At 39.2% G+C, this 19,883-nt stretch overlaps 1 protein-coding gene and 1 long non-coding RNA gene across 6 annotated transcripts in view; one reads left to right on the plus strand and one right to left on the minus strand.

Moving 5' to 3' along the window:
- The window catches only part of BACH2 (BTB domain and CNC homolog 2), a 364,544-nt gene that overhangs the window by 86,328 nt on the left and 258,333 nt on the right, over positions 1-19,883 (plus strand). The window lies entirely within an intron of this gene.
- Positions 2,336-11,695, minus strand: LOC130704771 (uncharacterized). Its single transcript, XR_009005256.1, has 3 exons — positions 11,493-11,695; positions 10,401-10,566; positions 2,336-2,435 (listed from the first exon to the last, which is right to left on the minus strand). It is a non-coding gene; the product is annotated as an uncharacterized LOC130704771 (long non-coding RNA).

The following is a 19,883-nucleotide window of genomic DNA, read 5'->3' on the forward strand; positions in this document are numbered from 1 at the left end:
AGATTGTTTTACTAACATCCCCTTTCCAGGGGTAATTTTTCTCATGGCCCTTTGTTTGGCCTTCTCACGGGCACGGCTGCTTTACCCCATCAGAAGAAACCAGAAAAGAGTAAGCAATTGTTTTTTGAGAGACTTTCATTTGGCTGAGCCAAGCCAAAGAAGAGGAAAACTTTGCTGACCTTTTCCCCCCTCTGGCTTCAATACTTACCTTCTTTTAAAAATCTATCTGTATATATATTTTTATTGAAGTATAGTTGCTGGACAATATTATATAAGTTACAGGTGTACAATATAGTAATTCACAACTTTTAAAGGTTATACTCCATTTACAGTTATTATAAAATATTGGCTATATTCCCCATCTTGTACAATATATCCTTGTAGCTTATTTTATACCTAATAGTTTGTACCTCTTACTCCCCTCCCCCTCCCCCTCCCCCCTTCCTTCTCCCCACTGGTAACTGCTAGTTTGTTCTCTATATTTGTGAGTCTGCTTCTTTTCTTGTTATATTTATTAGTTGTATTTTTTAGATTCCACATGTAAGTGAAATCATACAGTATTTGTCTTTCTCTGACTTATTTCACTTAGCATAATGCCCTCCAACAGTCTTTGAGGAGTGAGCTTTTGGAATCCTAGATAGGCAGGTATTGTTCCCCAAAGTCATAATTAGAGGGCAAGGAGGAGAGGAGATCCATCATGGCGGTCACTGCAAATCTTGGCTTCTTTCACTGACAGTTTGGTGTAGTGAAAAGCTAAGACAGCTCTTGGGAAATCTCAGATTGGCAGGCTCAGTATGCTGTTTCAGCCCTGCCCTAAGTTTCTCCGGGGTAACACAAGACCTGATGTCATGGTTTGGCTCTTGACACACAGCTGGGAACCAGACTCCTTAGAAATTTCAAGTGTCTCAGTAGGTGTGTCTGTTGCTTGGGAGGTTATATTCTGTCCGAGTGACCCAGTGAATGCTTTATTTTATGTTATTTTAATTTAAAGTGGTGATTAAGCATGATGTGTAACCTTCATAGGTCAGCATTTTTCTTATGGTTTTCTTGGCATAAGACAAAAAAAAAAAAAATAGGTCACCCTCTGGGGAGGAAACAGATCTCAGCACAAATAAAACTAGATAGTCATCTCATCAATTAGGATATGTAAGTTAGAACGTTGGAAATATTTTTGTGGGTGTGATTGATTTTCTAAGTAGAAGTGTTCCCAGAAAGCTGGAGACATTTGAATTGTACGCTTTCCACTTCCTTGGACATACACGGTAATCACTCTCTTTCCTTCCCAAACCCCAACTAGTTATGAGACACTTTAATCAGGGAGGTGGCCAGATAGGGAGGGGGCTGGAGCATCCGAGGGTCCAGAGTTGTTCCTCTGATGCACCAGGGCAATTCTGACCACAGTTAGGCATTGACAGCTCTCTTTTGGGTCAATTGGAGACGATACCCTCTAGAAAACACGGGAATGGCCACAGGGCACCAGGAATTGGCAGTGTGTCTAACTATTTTAACGGGATAACCTGTCAGTGAACTGCTGGCAGCCAGGTAGAGCCTTCATTCCTCATATTCTGGAACTTCAATCTGTGCCCGGATCTGGGAACACACCAGGAAGGGGTGCAGTTCCGGCCCTCAGACAGCCAGCACTCTGAGGGCATTCCCAGCCACAATGCTCATCGTGAACCTGGGGCCCTTTCCGGAGGCTGGTGTACATGGGATATGTCAGGTTGATACCCAACCTGTAGGTTTATACAGAGTGGACACCCTCACGTCTATTCACCTTTTAAATATTGTAGACAGACTTTAATGGTTGTACATTCTGGGCTTTATGCTCTAGCCTTACATGTTAAAGAAATTGTGGGTGCACAAATTTCCCCAGGGCTCTCCTTCTCCCCGGCCCTATGCAGACTTGAAGACCATCCTTCCAACTTTCATACTCTCCTTGGATCTTTTTCCAAGAGCTGATTTTCCAATCTTTAATATTGATCGAAAACTTTAAAATTAGAATTTAACTTTGAATTTTGTCCAAATTCTTTACCCTTTCTATTTTCTTGGTTATTCTCTTGTTAATAGGTATAAATATTTATTATATATAATATATTATAAATTTTGTTAACAAGAAGGATTAGTGTTTTGTATGTATAGGTGTTATCTATATGTTAACATGCTGTAAAGAGAGGATTTTAGTGTGTTACTTAGCAAATCATAGCCAAATGGGAGGCAAGTTAAACAGGATGGGATTTTGGGGAGGCCAATTGGGCAGAATGGTGTACATTCAGTACATGCCACATGTAGACACAAAAGCACACTTACAGGAACAACATTCTGCTCTTGAAAGCAACCTTGGAATTACAGTCCTCAACTCTTTCCCTCGTGGCCATCGTTCTCGTGAAGGCACATCGCGTGCTGTTCTCTGCCTTGAATTTGTGAGGACACTCCATCTGATTGAAAAATAATTGATTTTTCTGTTATTGCACAGAATGCTCTCCACCCTCCCCCCGCCCCCCACAGTGAAAGTGAATCTTCTTGAGAACTGTTTCTTCCTTGTCATGTTCCAATAAAGCCAAATCTGATTGTTACTGCTTTGGACAAGCGCCATAGCATCAAATGCAGGAGGGTAGTGTCTTTTATCTCTCTTGATGGGTGGATGCCACTGTTTTGCTTACTATATGCCCAACACAATTTTTTCGCTGAATATTTTCCAGTTTTCAACACCGTATCTTACTGTGCCAGATTTGAGGCAGTTTCACCTTTACACTCAGATCAAAATCTCTACAGTCGACAGAAGAGTAACACTGAAATTTAGTTTCTGCCTTCATTTAGAGTTCTTCTTACTTTGCAACTCTTTAATATGAAGCAGGGAAGTCCAGAACTCACCACCGTTGGTTCTGTCACCTAACACCTGGCAGACACATAACTCAACACTAGGTCCTTCAACACATTTATCAGGTACCCACTGCGTACCATGCACCATGCTTGCAATTCACCAGTGAACAAAACAAAGGTCTTTGCCGTCCAAAGCCTCTGTTGTGGCTAAGGCAAGGAGTCGTCTCATCCCAGAGTTTAATATTTAAACATACACCTAATGTTAAAACTTTCTCCATTTGAAACTTTTTCTATTTGAAGAGCAAATTAACAGAGTTACTGGACGCAGGATAGGATTTGGTAGATAGTAAACATGTAAGATCTCTCTCCTCGCCTTTCTAGGACACTCTGGGTGGTTTCACCCAATGACCAGTCTATATTTAATGAGTCTCCACTGCTTTTTTTCTGAAGGCAAATGGCCAAGTTCCCCTCCTGTCAGACTTTGGAGAAATACTACACCCTTCGAAAACCAGTGACATGGAAGAAAATACAGATAAAACTTAAATGATCTTGGAATAAGGAGAGCCTTATTAATTTCTAGTGGCAGAAATAATAAAGGAAGAAAATGTATTTGTTTAAAACCTAAAGATTTCTTTCCATCAGAAGACATTCTGAACTATCCTAAAAGACAAGAGACTAGCCAAGCAATATTTATAACATATATGACAGAGAGTTAACTTAGCTGATGTATGTAAAATTCTTGAAAATTAGTAAAATAAGAGTGACTCCTCTAATAAAAATGAGCAAAGAGCAGAAAGATAAAACCAATAAAGGAAGAAATATGATCAGCAAATAACATATAAGAAAATATCCAATCTCAACAGTTATCAAAGAAAGACAAATTAAAATGATGAGATGGCATTTTCTACAATTGATGAAGATTCATAAAGGTTACTCATCAAAGGTACGAATAGAACTGGCAGGCTATCTCATTGACAGTTAATGAAAGAACACGTTTCTCAAAGGGACTTAATGTGTATCAAAGCCTCAAATATACACACACCTTTTGATTCAGAAACTCCTATTTCTAGAACTCAGTAAGAATTGTCATAGATGTGTATAAAAATTTAGCTAAGATATTCATCACATATTGTTATAATAGTAATTTTTTAAAAATAATAACCATGGTACATCCATACAATAAAAATGACAGGGAGGGATGGAGTAATATTTGATAATATAGAAAGATGTTCTCAATAAATTGTGAAGAAGGCAAGTTACTTAATAATATGTACAGTTTGATCATTATTTTGTTTTTTAAAAAAGATACATGGCTACCCACAGGAAAAAGATTACAGATACACATCAAAGTATTAAGAGCGTTATCTTCTGTTTGCTTGTATGTTCTAAATTTTCTTTAGCAATATGCATTCTTTCATACTAAAAATAGTGTTTTGAAATAAGACATGAAATTATCTTTAAGATATGAACTTCACTGTATTTTTAAAATATACATGATAAAAAAGACTGTGAGATATTGCCCAGAATTCTGGCAGTGGTTTTGTGAGAGGACAGGTACATGGTATTCATGTTTCTTATTTAAGAAAATATTTTTCTGTGAGAAGAGACACCTGAGAGCTCTCTCCATTCCCCCACCCATCTGGAGAACACACTGAGGAAAGGCCAGATGAGGAAAGAGTGAGAAGGTGACTAGGAAGAGAGCTGTCACCAGGAACCAACCCTACTTGACCTTGGTCAGGGACGTCCAGCATCCATAACTATAGAAAATAAATGTCTGTTGTTTAACAAATTTTTCTCTATATTTGCAACTTTCTTATAGTAAGTATTTGTACTTATGATTGACAGTCAGAAAAAAGCAAGCATTTTAAAATAAATACTATTTTAGCTGTTTTGCATTTGAGGTACAACTGGGTGGAGATATTTAATGAGTGGATAAAAAAGAGACAGAGCCATTGGTCAAACAGAGATTTGAATTTGGGAGTCATTCTCTTTGACATATTGCCAGGAAAGAGCATTTTAATGTACTGATGTTTTGGAAGCAGTAGTAAGTAGAGAAATGCTCTAGAAAAAGACACTGCCCTCTGATTCAGTGGCTCAAATTTTTTTAAATGGCTGTTACATCCTCTTACTCATTACATCCTCTTATTCAAGATATTGCTGATGTGCCCAAGTTTAGACCAGTAGTTTTCAAACTGTGGTGTGGGGACCCCTGGGGGGCCTGTTCATGGGCCACCTGCAAGGTCAAAACTATTTTCATAATAATACTGAGACGTTTTTTGCCCTTTCCACTCTCTCTCAAGTATACAATACAGTTTAAGGGGCTACATGACATGCTATGACGTCATCCCTCTGACGGCTGTTGGAATGTGTGGTTGTGTCTTCATGTTCCAAAAATGTCTCAGCTTTAATTTTTTTTTTAATTTATTTATTTATTTATTTATGGCTGTGTTGGGTCTTCGTTTCTGTGCATGGGCTTTCTCTAGTTGCGGCGAGCGTGGGCCACTCTTCATCGCGGTGCGCGGGCCTCTCACTGTCGCTGCCTCTCTCGTTGCGGAGCACAGGCTCCAGATGCGCAGGCTCAGTAATTGTGGCTCACGGGCCTAGTTGCTCTGCGGCATGTGGGATCCTCCCAGACCAGGGCTCGAACCCATGTCCCCTGCATTGGCAGGCAGACTCTCAACCACTGCGCCACCACGGAAGCCCTCAGCTTTAATTTTTAATGCGGTAAAACATTGATAGAAATAACTGACATGAACAAAAGCTCTTAGGGTCTGCAGTAATTTTTAAGCATATCCTCAGATAGGAGTCTAGACTGTGCCTGTGTCCTGTGTTCAGCAGTCAGAGAAGCTGGGCCCTGGGCCCTGAGCAGGAGTGCCCTGGACATTGTAGCCCATCTGTGCTCACCTCCTACATCGTTAAGGAAACATTGCCCTTATTCCTTATTTTAAAAACTTTATTTTTATAGAATTTGTGTGGCTAAATGAAACATTGTTGGCACAAGGCTGGTGTAGCACCTGGGTTACCTGTAAGTCAAATTCTGCTGAATGTGGGGTGTATGGAAATGAGAAAATTACACCTCCAGTCTCTTCCTTGTGCATCTCACTGGGCAAGTCAGTGAATTTTTAGGACAAAAACGGGAATGCAGTTCCCTTCTAAGAGGTAAGGGAGGGCAAGATTAAGATAATCATAACCTAGAGGATGGTCAGTTTGGCATGAAGTAGGGAGAAGACAAACTTAAAAGAATTAACTGAGTATGTTTATGCTCATTTGTCTTTAAAACGTGTGCATGTATAGAACTTGTGTGTGTAAATGTATGTAAAACATACACCTGCTATTTGAGAATTGCTTCCTGAGTTAACATAGAATTCGCCCTTTATATAGTCATTTCTACTGCAGGAGCAACGTCAGTGCTTCCGTTTCATTCCTTCTGCTTTACCAAGAACGCATTTCAGTGGGTCCTCGAGTGTGGGACTTACCTCTGCATCTCACAACAGCACACAGTGGGGCAGTGGTCGGTGCCTGCCTCTCTGAGAAGGCATCTTCACGGTCTGGGGTGTAAGTTGAGAATCTGAACCCTTCTGTACAGAGAATTTGGCTTTAGAGGAATGATTCTGGGGAGCCAGGAGACCGGGAGCCCCGCTGCAGTATTCACGTGGGCATGGCAGTGCCTTGACTTGAGGGGCAGGACTCTGTAGCCTCACTTAACCAGCTCCCCATCATGTCCGAAAAGATGAAGGAGAATCCAAACAGGTGGGAGGGAAATGAAGGCTTCTGAACAGAAAGGCTGGACTTTTGGTTTAAGACCATCACGGCCCCAGAGCTGGAGAAGGAATATGTTTGACATGACTGTAATCTAATTTCAAGTCTGAGAGGCCGAGCTGTGAATCATGATAAGCTCTTTGAAATATGGCCACAGCTACTGACCGTAAAACAGTTTTCACTTGGAAGGAAAAGGATGCTCGGTCCCACTTCGTTGTTTTTAGTGGCACTTTACACACATTGTGATTGTCAGCGTGGGAATCTTGGTCATCCTTATTTCTTGAGGGTTTAAAGAGACGTGCCTAGGATTTTCTTGAATAAAACAAGTTTCGCTTTTTTTTTTTTTTTTTTTTTTAATTTTTAACTGACAAACTGCCCTACCAGCCTTCATGTTGAGCTGTAATTAAATGCTGACTGAACTGGCATGGTCTCGTTCTGCAGCATCGTGTTGAACTAAGCCCACACCAGCCCGCAGCATCATTAGACAGGTCCTTTGGACACATGATGTGGGCGGTGACCTCTTTCTTTGATGCTGGTGGTGGCTGGGTCCCCTTGTGACAAAGAGGCCAGTGGATCCTGGCCTCGTGCATCAGGCAGAGGAATGCGCTGACATCCTTCTTAAGTCCTCAGCTGTGCCCCTTTCCTCTCAATTAGTCAGTCTTAATGGAGACAATTAAGTTACCTCCTATTTAGTTAATCAGTGATGGGAAACATGACTAGTTGCTCAGTTAATCTGTGGCTTGTCCATCTTTAGACTATTAACAATCCACTCAATTTGCCTGATTTGCGAACGTATCACCTCCACCGGTGCAGTTGGTGTGTATGAGGGGAAATTCATAACAGAGAGATTGCTTTCAATCCCAGCTTATTAATTTGAGTACCTAATGCTTTGAATTGCCTTTTTCCCCTCTCTTTTTGTGATATAGAGGCCTTATAACATGGAGCTGTTTGCTGGCATTTTTTCCTGCTTCTTGTTATCTTTTATCTCTGTAAAAATAAGCCCAGCATTATTGTTTTCTATAAGATGTTTGCCGAGAATGTTGTGCTTTTGAATGTATGTACATCCTTGGCTTTATGTTTTAAAAACCTCCTACTGTTCAATAAAATTAATAAATGTACTAGAGGAGAGATGCCTATTTAGAGTGTGTAAAACTACATAATTTGCAGAAATCCCTCAGTTAATACTCAGAAGACATGTATTTCTCGTCTCTCATAAATGACAATGTTTAGGTTTAAATGAAAACATTTAGATTTGATTAATCATAGTTTATATGTTCTTCTGGTTTATTTGGTTTTCTTTTTTTTATGGAATAATTTCATAACGTTTTACCACCCTCAGACTTTAATAAAGTGGCATTATCTTGAGAGACTAGTCTCAATTAGATATATATATGAGCAATCCATTAAGATAGCCAGCTCTAGCCACAGAGGTAAAGTGTCCTCACATGTCAGTGATCAAGGAGCTCCTGTTAATTAGAACAGTAGGAAAACTGCAACAAGTTATTGGGGATAAAAACAACAATTAAAACGATGGGTGAAATTAGCAATATCTGCATCTCTTGTTATTCCTTAAATCCAACCCATAAACAATTCGTTGTGACAGCTCTAGGCTGGGATTATGGCATTTCGCATGAGGTCTGATTATAGCTAAAAATAGACACGTGTATTGAAGATCTGAAGAAGAATATTAAACAATTGAAATTTTGTGAAAGACTGATGCTGTTTCATTGTAGTAATTTCCCCAAAGGCACATTAGTAATGCTGCTAAATACAGACTTTAATAGACTTTAATAATGTGTACTTCAGAGGCCTGATACACAAAGGAATAATGTATAAAACATTCATTATGGAAAATTGCAACCTTTTTATTTAATAAGAAATCTGTTGAAACAAAACCATTGCACTGCCTATGGCATTGTGTTCCTGGGTGCTAGCAGGCTGAAGAATAATTGCCACTTTCTCTTACATTTTTTTCACCTATTCTAGTCAAGTTACAATCATATTTACTTATTTGTTCCATGAATGAAAATGGGGATTAGAAAAAGAGGACTTGCATTGGATGGCCCCTTGTTCACGTGTGGTCCAGCCTCTCACTACCTGTGTAATCTTGGGCAAGTACCTTAACGTCAAACTCCACTTCTTCATTTGCAAACTGGGGGTTGTTCTACTTACCTTACAAGGTCAAGGTAGGAGATGTGAAATGTTGGCGGGGTGGAGGCTCCGTGGAATAGGCATTCAATAAATGCTTCCTATTATGATTACTTTCTACATCTGTTTCTCTTTGTATTGCTTATTTCTGTGGGTGACTGGTGGAGGGAGGGGGGAGCAGCTAGGGGGTCGAGAGTAGGAAAAAGTAATAAAAAAGAAGCCTCCGTAAGCAGCTCTGTCGCCAAGCCTTGCATTGGATTTCAATTTGATTTTAATGTGCTGCTGCTGAGAGCCATGTTGCTGAAAAAGAGAGAAGAGTAAGAAGCAGATGCTATTGGAAGAACAGTGGGGCATTTATCTCTTTTAATGAGATAACATCATTAGAGTGACAAAGTGCAGCGAAGAATCGATACTCGAAATGGACTGGTGCTATCTTCCCAAAGTGCACCGACGGTTACCCTTCACAGCCTTAGAATCTGCTGAATCACGAATTCTGTCTTATCTGTTATTAGAGCCACTGACTTTGATCTCACAGAATAGATCCACACCTTCGGGATCTGCCCAGGAGCAGGACAACAGACTAATTGGATAAATGAGAAAAATCCGGGGTGATTTATAAGCTGCCCTGTAATCAAGGAACCTCAGAGGAAGGCAGTTGGGCTTTTTTTCCCTTTGACTTCTTTAAATGGCTGCGCACCCTAGCCTGTTCTTCTTGCTCTCATTCTGCTTCTTGGTGTAGTGTCAGAAACACTAATCATGTCAGGCTGTGACACTGACAGCCCTGACATTCACAACAAAGAGACAAGAAGGAGAGAGAGGCCGAGAGACCTCAGAGGGGGAAGGTGCGGAAAAGCAGCGGGGGAAGGATTTTTTCTTTCACATAAAATCCATTGCTGCAACATCACCAATGTTCTGGATACATTACATCCAAGGAAAACTAAGGAAGGAGCAGGATGAATTCTAATGGAGATAAAATTGGTCAGGGAAGATTTTTTGCGACTATTTTTCCCCCTCTTCTTTTAGATTTCAGTATGTAGCCTATATGAGAGTGACTGAGGCTATGATTTCTTCTCACCAAGAAAAAAAAGGCATTGAAAAAATTTCCCTCTTATCAATTAGGAGTTTGGGATTAACGTATGTATACACGCTACCATATATAAAATAGGTAAACAGCAAGGACCTAGTGTATAGCACAGGGAAGTATACTTAATATCTTGTAATAACCTATAATGGAAAAGAATCTGGAAAAAGAACATACATATGTATATGTATATGTGTGTGTGTGTGTGTGTGTGTGTGTGTGTATAACTGAATCACTTTGCTTTACACTTGAAACTAATACAACATTGTAAATTAACTATACTTCAATAAAATTTTAAAAATAAAATTAAAAACAATTTCTCTCTTCCAGTATCCCAGTTTTTCTCTTTGAAACAAAGCAAAGTTGAGCACGAATCTCAGCAGGAAGTGTGTGCTCTCTAAGATTTTTCATTTTATTGCCAGATTCCCATAGTTTAATCTGAACAATGACCACCTCAGGAAAGGAGTCATTGGTGAGGGATGTTTTCTGACCGTGACAGAGCTGACGAGGGGACTCTTTATTCAGTGTCATCCTCTGGCCACCTTACCCTTAGCCTCCCCAGCACCTGCCCGCTGAGGAAATGATGGTGTACCTGGTAGTTCGAAGCAGGCTGCCTGTGGCCAGATCTTCCAAACACCTTTGAGGTTTCTCTCTCCCTCGAGCACTTTCGCCATTTGGAATCCTTGTGGCGAGTGGTCTCTGGTCTCCATCTCGGATCAGTCAGGACCTGGAGACCTGCGGCTGCATCTCACATGTGTCTGGAATCCAGATGTTACGATCTAAATTGAGCTCTGAGCTCAGGCTGAATCATCCTAGCTTTTCTATAAACAGGAGAACCCAGATGCCAGCTCAGCATTTGAGGTATTTTGAATTACAACTCTGTGTCTGAACACAGATATCTGTCCTTTTACTATTTCATCATGCAAGGAAAAAAAGTAATCAAAAAATGGAAAATGGTGTATTGATTCCATGTTAGTTTTCCTACCACAAAGGAAGTACATTTTTTGGGTCTATGTTTGAGGGCAGAAGGTTTTACATGGTGACATCTCCAGATTAATTAAATACAATATTAAGTGAGAACTTTGGAAAGAACTGAGACCTCGTTTTGCAATATTCTTGTTTTTAGTACCCAAGTAAAATTTTACACACTTGGGCCACTTGGGAGAAATGCTTCTGAATTTGCAAAATAATTGTTTTAAGTGAATTATAGCATAATTTAAACTATGTATAGCAACCTTTACGTGTTGTGGCTTATTTAAAATTTCTTGAGGAAATTGTTTTTCTACTGGCAGAGGAGAGTACATTTGTACCCTGGGGAGGATTTGGGGGAATTACCCCCAAATATCTTCCTGTAAATTCAGATTTTCTTTGAAGTTCCTTTTTATCCTAAAAATTTACATGGATGTTACATTGTTCTCTGTGATATGTCTGTGGGGTTTTTTTTTTTTAATGTAAAAGAACTTTAAAAATTACTTGCCAGTTAAATTACTTCATTAAATCTTATATAAGGTAATTTAGCTGTTAATAACAAATAAGCCCTCAATATTCAGTGGTTTGACACAATGAAAGTTTCCTTTCTTGCTAAATTTTGAACCAGTGTAAGTATTTCTGATAGGTGAAGTGCTTTTATTAAGCAGTTATTCAGGAATCCTGAACTCAGCCTCCTGCCATATTCTGGCCTTACCATCTGTATTAGGTTTCTAGGCCGCTGTAACAAAGTGCTGCAGCCCTGATGCCTTATATAACAGAAAAGTATTGTCTCGCAGTTCTGGAGGCTAGAAATCCAAGATAAAAGTGTCAGCAGTGTTGGTGTCTTCTGAGGCTGTGAGGGAGGGATCTGTTCCAGGGCTCTCTTCTTGGCTTGTCGATGGCCGCCTTCTCCCTGTGGCTCTTCACGGCATCTTCCCTCTATTCCTGTCTGTGTCCAAATTTCCCCTTTTTATAAGGACACCGGTCATACTGGGTTCAGGCCCATCCTCTTTCAGTGTGACCTCATCTTAACTAATCACATCTGTAATTATCCTATTTCTAAATAAGGTCATTTTCTGAGAGGCTGAGGGTTAGGATTTCAACATGTGAATTTCCCAGGGGGGAGGAGACAGCTCAACCCATAATCCCATCTTTAAGGCTTGTGATGATTGTCTGCATCTAGCTGGTGGAAGGGGACGAGGGCATGAAGAAGGAACACTCCTTAATCCCCATAGCCCTGAAGGGAGTCCACATTTTCTCTTCATATTCCAGTGGTAAGAACTAGTTACATGGTTCTGCCTGAGTGCAAGGGACCTAGGAAATGTAGTCCCTGGATGAGTAGTGACTGTGCTAGGTGGCTTCTAGCAGGCGTGTGCACAAGAGCTCCCCATCTTTCTAGGAAAAAGTGTCACGTGTATGCTGTATCTTCCACTGCTCCTGAGAGCATGCTTATCCGAGGGCACTGAAAGAGATCGTATCAAAGTTTGAGAATCCCATTCTAGCATGCTTTTCAATTAACCCTCCAAGTGTTTATATGTAAATGAGTGCCTGAGGTTGCTTACTATTTTGTTTTCTTAAGAATCTAATATATTCTCAAGGGTATTTTATTTACACTATTAATGGGCACTTTTTCCTCTTATGAAACTAGTGAAATCCAAAATAATGAGGTTTTAACTGTTCGCCAGAAGTATAACTTGTGGTTAGAATGATTTCCTACAGTACAGTAACTTTTTTTTGTTACATGTTCTATTATTACTGAAAAATGATATGCATCCAAGAGGGGAAAAGGGTATTGTGAGTGCAGAGGACAATTATATAATCTGCTGTGCTTATCTCAAATGGCTAGACTTTAGTATTTAATTATAAAAGTCTTGTCTCTCCTATCAGGGTAGTCATTATTTCGAAAGTTGAACGTGGGTTTTATAAGTGACTAAGTAATTGCTTTGTATGTTCCTTTGCAATTACAGTAAGAAGTCATGAATTCTCTACATTTAGAACTGCTAAAAATTATTTAGATTTGCCTGTTGAATAGGTTTATCTAAAAAAGGACTTGGGAAGAAATTTCCACTGTGAATTTTTGGCTTCTCAAAGTAATTTGTAAGAAATTTTCCATGAAAAAGATAGTGATAGTAATTTGAAAAGGATTAAGTAGGTACAGTCTGAGAACTTTGTAGGTAGTGTGAAAACACATGAATACTGAACCATAATATTTAAGATTTTAGTCGTGAAGTCCTATGTCAAGAAACGATTCTCTTTCTGTTTTATTGTTCTGTTATTTTAAAACACGGATGTTATCTAATGATTTAAAACCCATCAGTGCTACTATAGATTTCCCTTTGGTCAAAAAACCTGACAGTGGTATTTCAGGCAAGATAGTCATTTAAACAGTAACCTTTTAATTTTTAGTGGTTTTAGTTTTAATATGTCAAAATAAACTAACACAAATATTTGAATCATTTTAGGAATGAACTAAGCCCTCATTCATTTAGATGTTATAAATTCAGATTTTGGAGTAGGGTCTAGGATGAAGTTTTATCTTTTGTAGATATTTGATAAATAATTATTATTTTAACTGTTAAACCAATATTACCTGTCCAGATATAGGAGAATCCAGTATTTGAATTAGGATTTTATTGATTTCAAAACCCATGCACATTTTCGTTCTGTCACATTGCCTCATAGGAGAGTATTTGTTGGATTGAATTCAAAATATATTACATGGATTTGCTAAGCTAAGAGTAAATGCAACATCCCATGATGAATGTTTTAGTTCTTGAAAGAACAAGCCCCTTGCAAATGAACAAATTAATGTAGTGGCTGGAAATTAGTTTCATCTCATCATGAAAGCAAGTCTGTAGAACTTTTACTTGCTAACACTTTAGTAGACTACCACTTCCTAAATAAAGGAGCAGCCTCTGATGCAGAGAATTTCTTAAACATCCATTATGTGACTAACTTAGAGTTCTTTAGAACTCATGTTAGTTTCCTTAAAACTGGTTTCTGATTCATACTCTCACACTTGCCCCCCTTTATGAATGTGCTCAGGTTATGCAGGCTTTATTGATTGGTTGAGACCAACACAGAAAAGGCAACCTTGAACCATAGGTGGGCCTGGCCTGAGGGCAAGATAAAGAAAACCTGTCTATTTTCCAGTGAAAAGCTCAGCTAGAACCCTAAGATAAAAGAAAGGTATATTCCTCTAAAAACATTTCACCTTTTCACCTTTTCTAGCAACATGATAAGCCTGACTTCTGTGAAAAGGATGATTTAAGAGTTTTGAGGGGTGCTTACATCATTTTCAGTTTTATTCCATTTACTCCATTCGTGGTCTCTGCTATGTGACTGTGGCCAAGTCACATCCTCTGTTTGAAACTTGGGGTCTCCACGTAAAAGATGAAGCCATGGGAGTAGATTAGGAATTGTTAGCCTGGTGTCTTAGCTGAGGTTGGCTTCAGGGGCTGTCTGTAAAATGCTAGGAATTGAGTCCAGTATGTGGTGTGCATATGCATTTTTCTGGAGAGAATGGTCCATAGGTTATTACATCAGATTCTCCAAGGCTTCAGCACACAAAGAAATCAATAGGCCAGATGATCTCAGAAGTCTGTAGAGACTCTAGCTTTCTAGTTTTCTGTAAATTATGTTAAGCACAGGCTATCGTGGGCAAGGTAGATGAGAAAATTAATGCATTCTATCTCCTTTCTGCAGTGTGACCTGGAAGGGAAATTTGGAGTGTTTTTATTGTAGACAACTGCTTCTCTCTTCTCTAGGATGAGTGTTCTGTGTGCAGTAAATGTTCAATAAATGTTTGTGGAGGATGACAAAATTCTGTTATTAGCAGAAGAGCAGAAATAGTCTATCAGTTTGAAGTGAGTCACTTTTTGGTGATCAATGAACATTTTTTTCAGGCCTGAGCATTTCTTGTAGTTATCTGCAGTGGGTGTTTAAAGAATCATTTGAAATAGCACTTAACTTATTTAGAATCGCAGACACTTGGAGAGTTAGTGCCTAAAGGATGTTCAGAGTGAAGAGATCGATCCCCAGCAGTGAGGAAGCAGAGGCCCAGAGTTGCAGTGATGTACAGCAGTGCTCCAGCTTCATTTCTCTGGCTGGGGTACCTACAGTATGGTAAGCATGTTGTCCTGACAGAGAGCCTTCTCGTATGTGTCGTGGCTCAGCAGATTAGCCAGCCTGAAGCAAGAGCCCTATTGCTCAGCAGATAAACAGAGAATCAGGAGAGCACTCTGGCACCTCCCTCTTTGGGTAGGGAGGAAAAAGAATTAAGTGGCATCCCCTGGCCAGCTGTGCAGTTTGAATCTAATGGAAGTCCGTTCTTGAATGTGACTCATGCAGTTCACTGTATTAAAACAACATACTGTCCTCCAGAAAATCCCAGTTCGATTAAAACAAACAAACAAAAACACCATTTCTTGGCTGCTTGGATATGCCTTTCAAAAAAATCAGGGATGTTTACCTACGTTATTACTTCTTCCCAAAAATTGTATTTCTGTTTTATCCTGTTGGTGGATTTTAAAAATTGGCTATTGACTCCTTAATATAGATGTCTACATGTGTGTTTTACAACCATTTACTCTCTCAACTTTTGTTTAAAATCTAAGCATCTTGGCTGTTTTCCTTGGGAACTTTGTAGAAAGAGAATAATCATAGTAGGCCACAGTAATATTATTTGTCTTCAAAGTTGCTATGAACAATCACTATTAGGATTTATTCTCCAGGTCAAGCCCACAGTTCAAAGTCAAGAGCAGGCCAAATGTTCAGAGCTGGACTTTGGAAACTGATTTCATTTTATTTATTTTTTAATGCTAAAGATATACTCAGAGGGCCTCCTTTTGTTGCATTATTTTTTCATTTTTAGGACCAGCAGTCCTTATTATAGCTATTTAACATGAAACTTTCATGATTATAATCACTTTTCAGAGTTGTTTGAGCTGGATTGGTAGTATGAAGTAACCATACACATTTTTCAGTAGGAACAGAAAAAGTAGTATAAAATATTATTACCTGTATTCTTTGACTTAGTTTCCTAGGATAGGTTTTTATAAATTATCGGTGTCTCTTTTAGTCATGAATGAGTAGACAGTATGGCCCATGGTTTTGTACCATGTATATTTATGTATTTTTGATAGATATAAATAAGTTAGTGCCCAGGTACCAAATAATGAACACCCTCAAAATTTGAATTTCAAGGAACAGTGGCAGAAAATATCATCACTTGAAACTGAAACTTTCAGACATCAACAGAAAAATGGCTGAGATTAGCTATGTGTGAAATTCCCAGAAGGTAATCCACACTCAGACAGACCCATGGTTTGTCTACCCATTTTTTGATATCCCATCAACAAAAATCAAAATAAATGTAGATACTTAAATAAGTGAACAAACAGCGTTGCTTGGGGTGGCATAATCTGATATCAGGTGCCTTTTGAGGTGATACAGTATGAAGGACACAACACCTGGAAGGTATTATTGCCAAAAATGTATAATCAAGCCTCTAGACCTCATTCCAGTTTAAAGGAAGTACAGGGGGGGTTGAGAAGGAAGTTAAATACCACTGCAGGAAAAGAAGGAAATCAATTTTGTGGAAAATTATAAATGATAACTGTTCTTGACTCCTCCAAAAGTCAATGTCATTTTTTTGGGGAAAAAAAAAGGTGGAACTGGGACTTCCCCTGGCGGTCCAGTGGTTAAGACTCCACGCTTCCACTGCAGGGGCTCGGGTTCGATCCCCAGTCGGGGAACTAAGATCCCTCAAGCCACTCGGTTGGGCCAAATACATAAATAAAGGTTAAAATTTAAATTTAAAAAAAAGAAGGTGAAACTATTCTAGATTAAAAGAAACTAAAGAACCATAAAGCCAAAAACAGAAAACAAAAAAATGTAGATAATGTTAATTAAGTAATTAACATTAACGTTTAATGTTAATTAAACAACATGTTAGAAATTATAACATGTTCACATCAAAAGCAAACAGCCGGCTGCTGGTCCCTGTGTCAGCCACCAGTAGGAGTTGGGGAGCTTGAAAATTGTAGAAATGTCCCTGATGACTATAGACCAATTGGCAGTTATATGTTGCCAGTATATTTCAAGTCCAAAGGCTTAAAAACACCAACCCAGGATGACTTGGGTCTCTTGCCAACACCTTCTGAACTTCACATTTTCCCAACAGTGAGACCCTTGGCTTCAGCATTGGAGACTGGCCTCTGCTGTCAGCTCTGCTGCTCAATCTGTGTGACCTCAGCCGAGGCCCTTAGCCTCTCCAGGCCACAGCATCCTTCGCTCCAACATGTACACAAAAGATACTTCAGAAGATTGTTGTGAGGGTAAAATGAGACCACTCATGTGAAAGGGCGTAGGACAGATCTTGACCCATGGTAGGCTTTCAGTGAAAGTTGCAATTTAAAAAATAGTAATCATCTGGCAACACTATTATGCTCTTCTGGGAAATTCTATTTCTCAGTGTAAGTCGATAAGTAAACATTCCAAGTTATCTGTCCGTCTGGCTTTTATGACTTTGGGTGGAGCCAGTCATCTCTATGTGAGATACAGACGATTTCTCTTTTGTGCAAAGCTGAGTCCTCAGTGGGCCTGGCCTCCTGGTGACCCAGGAGTTGGTGGGAGTTAACCGCCCCCCCCCAGAAAAAGCCTCCTCCGCTTCACTCCTACAAAATGGGTGTTCGTCCTTGTCAGAGCTTTGTAGATTGGGTTGAAAAGTTAAGTGTTTTGTTTCTGTTTTTTTAACAGGACCAAAGAGCTAAATACATGCATGTTACCGTAGCAAATGACAGAAATATGAATCCCACTCACAGTATATTTTTCAGATGCTGTTAACTGGGTTTATTTTTACTTTGACAGATACTTCCGTTTAGGGGGTGCTTTCCACAGACAGAGTCTATTGTGCAATAGAAAATTCGGTAAATTTTGCCTCTAGATTTCCTCCAGATCTCTCAGGTGACCACACCCAAGCCTCAGTATGGCCATGTTTTCAATTAGAGACTTGAGTTATTACTTTAGAAAATGATCTTAGTTTCCCTCAGGAGGTTTTTGCTGGCTGAGTGTGTCTTTTTTTATAAGGACATCGTGCTTAATATAGGGGAAGACCAACCATGTATATGCAACAAACTTAAATTAAAAGTGGCGTAATTGTGTCTGTCTATTACTTTTGATCTCACACTTCATTAGCTCCCTAATGTCAACACGTCCTTAATGGTTACGCGTTTGCACCCTGGGTGTCATCCGACCTGGGTTCAAATCCCAGCTCTGCCACAGAGGAGCCTTGAGACCTTGGGCAATCTCCCTAACCTCTTTCTAAACCTATCATCTCTAAAATACTAATGGCAACACCTACCTCCCCGGGCTCCTTTGAGGATTATGGTAGGTCATGCCCATATACACTTAACGCTCATTGTCTGGTGAGCACTTGGTAAATGTTAGCCCTTGTGATGGCTGTAGGGGAGGGGCAGTGACAGGGTTCTCAAAAGTGACTTCTCTGTTTCAATTTAATAAACTCTTGGGATTTCACATTTGCCTGCCTGTCTACTTCATGATAACCTTGAAAGGAACTGATTTATTTGGGCCAAGTTTGATACACTGTATTTTAAATTTCTAGTACAGAATACCAGCTCCAAATACTGACAGTCATTTGTATCATCTTGCAGCTATTGCACTAAAAGAATAAAAAGCTACTGTTTATAGACACCAAGGTACATCTGGAGGGTGACTTCAAATGTTACAGTAACCTCGCTCATATTCAGGGGAATCACTGGGAAGTGCTTTGAGAGGGTCTAGAAGACACTGTGAATGGAAGCTGCTTTCTTGGTTTCGGCTCCAGAGTTATGTGAGTGGTTTGACTTAAGGCTGTTTGGGTTTGGTTTTGTTTCTTAAGTGGAAAAACTCCTTTGTGTCTCTCTTTTATATTAATTCCAGAGGCTGAGTCAGTGGTGAGTCCAGCAGTTGAATTAATATGGAAATCATACTCTAAACTAATCCTTAGGATTACATCCATTATGTAACACTGAAGTGGGCTAGAACAGAGAAAATTATAGTACTGTTTCTCTCTTCACTTGAAATATGGTAGAGGGCCAGTCTTCTCTATGAAAGTACATGCTGCATAAAAAAGTCATTTTTAATAGGGGTTTTAAAAGAGGAGAAAGGATGTATGTTCTTATTCTGTGTCCCTCTGCAGGCATTAGTAACACTGAGGAATTTTCCAAGCTGGCTCCCAGAGTGAATAAGAACCAGGTGCATTTGCATAATCATCATAAAAATTATGTTCTATCTGTGTTGTTAACTGAGCCAAACATTGCAGAGAATTAGACACAGCCTTTGCTCTCTAGGAGTTTAAATGTAAGACGGAAGATACTAATGTGTGTAGATATTAAGACAAATTTATGTTCACATTTTATAAGCATTATGGATGGTTCTATTTTGTGCGTTTACAGACTTCCTCAACCCAGGTAACCCATGCATGGGTATCATGTTATGTTGGTTCATCCGTAGGATAATGGTTTTTTTAAATTAGAGAACTTGTGTTTTTCTTGACTAATACAGGTTCATTTTAGAAAAATTGGAAACTAAAATATAAAGAAATCAACAAAATAACATGTAATTCCATCACTAGGAGAAAACTATCCAGTGTTATATCATAGTGACATTTTTAATGTATCTTTTGAAAAGTATCTATATATTTTACAAAATTGAGATCTATATATGCAGTTTTGCTTTGTGCTGTTTTCACTTGACATATCTTTGCATGTTTTTATATTAAATATTTTTTAAAACTTACTTTTAGTTTTGTTGTAAATATTAGGATAATTTAAAAGTTAAGAATCCAGCTTCTGGTCCTCTGAAACAGTCATTCAATGGATAAAAAGTCAAAGGATCATTCTAATTGTTCAACCAGCCCATCCAGACCTGTTTCCGAAACAGAGCTATTGTTCACCTAAAGTGGAAACTCAGCCGGCTCTGCATGTTTCCTCAGGCTGGATTGCTGTTCCATGTCTATCTTTCCTCACTGACTTATCAGCCTCCGTGCACACATGCACATTTGTTTATAGCAGCCTTCCTGATATGCAGCCACGGCGTGGGGTTT

This window comes from Balaenoptera acutorostrata, chromosome 14, assembly GCF_949987535.1.
Source record: "Balaenoptera acutorostrata chromosome 14, mBalAcu1.1, whole genome shotgun sequence".
NCBI classification, from domain to species: Eukaryota; Metazoa; Chordata; class Mammalia; order Artiodactyla; family Balaenopteridae; genus Balaenoptera; species Balaenoptera acutorostrata.